We start from the raw sequence: 5,000 nt of genomic DNA on the forward strand, positions 1-5,000 counted from the left end.
GAGAATGACTGATAGAGTGAGAGAGAAAGACAGAAAGAGAGATGAAAGCAGAGCTGATGGCCAACAAATGGTTGGATGGAGAGTGTTGGTACAATGTGTGTCAATCAACTGCATCCTATAGAAAGACGGCTTTTTATTGGATGCAGTTGAGAATATGGAGTAAGAACTACATAGAGATTTATGAGTGCTTCCTGCTTCTATGACCATGTATGATGATGTTGTTATTGCGTGTGTTCATGTGTTTATGTATGAGTGTTCTTGTATGTATGTGTATGCATGTGTATATGTTTATATAAAATTATAATATGAAATATAAATCGATGCAGAATGGTTGAATGGCTAAGAATTTTGGCTTGCAATCACAAATCTCCAGTTCTGTTAGACTGTCTCTTGAGCAAGTATCATCTAAAACATCCTCAGGTCAGTTCAAGCCTTGTGTGGAATGAGGTAATTGGTGATCATGGTTGTTTGGACAGTGAGAATTTTGGCATGGCTGAGTGGACATTTAACCTGTTTTGACAGAAATGCATTCTGGCACAGGGGGTATTCACACACATACACACACACACACACACACACACACACACACACACACCACACACACACACACATGCACATACACATACACACATGCAAATACACACACACTCATACACATGTGCATGCACACACATATACATATGCACACACACACATATACATGCACATATGCATGTACACACACACATGCAAACACAAAGCATATGCACATACATACACACAGGCACATTCATATGCACATGAATACAGAAACATACTCTGACAGAGAGACTCAGAGAGATGAGGAAGAGAGAGACATTACTGACACATACAAACATAACTAGATTCTCACACACATAAACAGAGAGAGAGAGGTGGGGAGAGAGAGAGGTCAAGCAAAGCCTTAAAATGGTTTCTTTCAAATAAGTCAGCCTGGAATCAGCAATGTCAAATAAAAAAAAGTGGCACCGAAACAGCTGAGCTGAAACTTCTTATACCCAGCTTTATAACTAAAACTGAGAAGACAAAAACTTAGTGAAAAACGGTCAGGTGGATTTAACTCTTTACTCTTTTACTTGTTTCAGTCAGTTGACTGCGGCCATGCTGGAGCACCGCCTTTAATCGAGCAACCCGACCCCGGGACTTATTCTTTTGTAAGCCTAGTACTTATTCTATCGGTCTCTTTTGCCGAACCGCTAAGTAACGGGGACATAAACACACCAGCATCTGTTGTCAAGCAATGCTAGGAGGACAAACACAGATACACAAACATATATACACATACATATATATATATATATATATATATATATATATATACATATATACGACAGGCTTCTTTCAGTTTCCGTCTACCAAATCCACTCACAAGGCATTGGTTGGCCCGGGGCTATAGCAGAAGACACTTGCCCAAGATGCCATGCAGTGGGACTGAACCCAGAACCATGTGGTTGGTAAGCAAACTACTTACCACACAGCCACTCCTGCGCCTTAAGTCTGTAATTCCTTTGAATTACAGTGTATTGCAAACATTGTGACTGAGCATTATGCTACAGAAGTATGTCAGTGGAATACTCGTCCACTTACATATCAATTTAGCGAGCAGGCAATTAGGTTGATTAAACAACTGAACGTTAAATGCTAAAAACTTACTGAGATCCATTTCCTTGCATTATCTTTCCTCTTTTACTTGTTTCAGTCATTAGACAACAGCCATTCTGGAGCATTGCCCTTAAGAATGTTAGTTAAACAAATCAATCCTAGTATTTTTTTTGCAAAGTCTGTCACTTATTCTATCAGTCTCTTTTGCTGAAGAGCTAGGTTAATGGGGCATAAACACAGACACACATACACACCCATATACACAGGCATGCACACACACAAACACTTGCACACATATACTCACACATGATGGACTTCTTTTAGTTTCCATCTACCAAATCCTCTCATAAGGCTTTTGTTGGCCTGAGGCTATAGTAGAAGACACCTGCCCAAGGTGTCACAACGTGGGACTGAACCCGGAACCATGACATTGGAAAGCAAGCTTCTTACCACACACCTATGTCTACATCTAACTAATACATTAATTAATGTTTATAGGTACAGACATGGTTGTGTGGTTGAGAAGCTTGCTTCCCAGCCATGGGAATTTGGTATACAATGATGATAATGTATATACCTGTATATTTATGTGTTCTATATATCATCATCATCATTGTTTAACATCCATTTCCCATGCTAGCATGGGTTGGACAGCTTAACTGAAGACTAGCAAGCAAGTAGGCTGTACCAGACTCCAATCGGATCAGGCAAGGTTTCTACAGCTAGATGTCCTTCCTAATATCAATCACTATAAGAGTGTAGTGGGTGCTTTTTATATACTACTGGCATGAGAGCCAGTCAGGCAGCACTAGTATTTGGATAGTGCTTTTTACATGCCGCTGGTACAAAGAGCCAGTCATGCAGCACTGGCATTGACCCAAGCTTGAATGGTGCTCATTACATGCTAAGAGCACAGGTACCACTCAGACGGCACTGACATCAGCCACAACTACAATTTTACTTGATTCAACTGGTCTTATATAAACATATATGTACATATATACATATATATATATATATATATATATGAATTTCTACTACCAGTGGCCTAGCATGTAAAAAGAATTTAGTCAATAGACTATATATTATTTTATTTTACATTCCTTTTGCAATTTATCCTTAATAGTGGTTTGGATTTTAACTTTTCCTTCTAGCGTGCAAGGAATCCTATGACGGATACCTCTTATGTGTTTAAATGTACACTGTATATATATATATATATATATATATATATATATATATATCCTTATTTGTATTATTGTTATTTATTGTTTAGTTGCAGTCCAGCCTGAGCAAGTAGTTATCTGGTGAAAGACTCACCACCTTTGATCATTCCACCTTTTTGTATATCATAGGCTATATACTCCAATGTTTCTTCCTTTATCTAAGCTGGAAGTATGAGATTTATGGGAGGTTCAACTGCTATTTTTCTTTATGTCAGTGTTCTTCCTTATCTAGACAATTACGTTCACAAGTGGTCAAGCTGTAGCAATCCTGTACTTTAGACTATTTATAAATATATTGGCCAATCTGTATTCTCTTTTTTAAGACATTTAAAATAAAGGCAACTTTTAAGGAAGATCTGGGTGAAAGCAATGTGAACAATTTAATGATTTACTGAAATACAACTGATTGATGATTATAACACACCAAACTGAGAATCATTAGCATATCAAGCGAAATGCTTCACAACATTTTGTCCATCTTTATGTTATGAGTTCAAATTCCACTAAGATCAACTTTGCTTTCCATCCTTTCAGCGTCAATAAAATAAGTACCAGTTGAGCACTGGGGTCAATGTAATTGAATTACCTCTTTCCTGAAATTGCTGGCATTGTGCCAAAATTTGAAACCAATGCTGACCCCAAACAAAGATACAAGTCTGCAAACATTTTCGTTGTTTTATTATCTTTATTTACATATCATGCTTTACTATACTTTGGCCTCTCCTAATACTGTTCCAGGAGTACATAAATTTTGTATAAGAGAAGAGCTTATTGGCGCTCCCATTCACCACTTCTCCCCTCATGAAGAAAAGCATACTATGAGTAGACACACTACTATTTCTAGTGAATAGGATGACTGCATAGAGGCTCCCACTGGTATTGTTATATTTACATATGCATGAATGTACATGGAAAATGAGTGTCGGTGGTTGTATGTGTGGATACAAAAGTTTACACAAATATGTAGTAATGTACGTATCTATAGTCTTGTGTTTCATATTGAAAACATGTAAGCATGTATATGTGTATGCATATATATATATGTATATATATAGGTATATATATATATATATACATATATATATAATATAGTGTGTGTATGCATATATATATATATGTGTGTGTATGCATATATCCATATAGGTATATAAGCATACATATACATATATATGTGTGTGTATATATATATATATATATATACATTTCTCTGTAAATATTATGTATGTATATGTATGTATATATGTATGTATATATGTATGCATATATGTATGTGTGTATATATAGTATATATATATAAAATATCATCATGATACATACATATATATATATATATATATATATATATATATTTATATATGTATGCGTATATACATATATATATGCATGTATATATATATATATATATATGTATAATGTATATATATACACACACATCTATAAATGCATGTACATATGAATAAATATATATATATATATATAATATATATATATATATATACATATGCATATATAAAATATATATACAACAACTACACACATATGTGTACATACACACATAGATATATATATACATATATCTATATGTATTTGTGGATATGTATATGCCTTTATAGATGTGTGTGTATGTGCGTGCATACTGTGAATATTGTTTGTATACTTATATGTGTGCGCATATAAATGTAGGCATGATATTCCATATGTATGAGAATGAGTTCTGCTTGTGCATGTATAGTACATGACTATGTATGAATCTGCCTGTTTCACTCAATGAGAGAGAGTGTGTATATGTTGGTTGGTGTTGCATATAATATAATATATATATATATATATATATATTATATATATATAATATCTATATATAGATATATGCACCACGTGATTTGTCATATATTCTATGAACCTTTATGTGTCTACAAAGGATCTGGCTGTATGTAAACATGAGTGGAATAAACAGCATTTTTTATGTATGTAGAAATGTGCCCATGTTTATGTGCCTATAGCTGCACACATACATATATATACATATACATATATATATATATATATATATATATATATATATATTATATACATACACATATATATAAACATGTATATTCAGTCACACACACACACACACATATATATATATATATATATATATATATTATATAT

General features: G+C 33.9%; 2 long non-coding RNA genes across 3 annotated transcripts in view; both read right to left on the reverse strand.

The window, feature by feature from the left end:
* Positions 1 to 4,992, reverse strand: part of LOC118761104 — a 26,580-nt gene extending 21,588 nt beyond the window's left edge. Inside the window, exon 1 of the long non-coding RNA XR_004997156.1 lies at positions 4,954 to 4,992. This is a non-coding gene — a long non-coding RNA (uncharacterized LOC118761104). The remainder of the gene's footprint in view (positions 1 to 4,953) is intronic.
* LOC118761103 overlaps positions 1 to 5,000 on the reverse strand; it is a 98,683-nt gene that overhangs the window by 64,802 nt on the left and 28,881 nt on the right. The gene's annotated exons all lie outside the window — the stretch shown is intronic.

This window comes from Octopus sinensis, linkage group LG2 (assembly GCF_006345805.1).
Source record: "Octopus sinensis linkage group LG2, ASM634580v1, whole genome shotgun sequence".
In the NCBI taxonomy this organism is placed as follows: domain Eukaryota; kingdom Metazoa; phylum Mollusca; class Cephalopoda; order Octopoda; family Octopodidae; genus Octopus; species Octopus sinensis.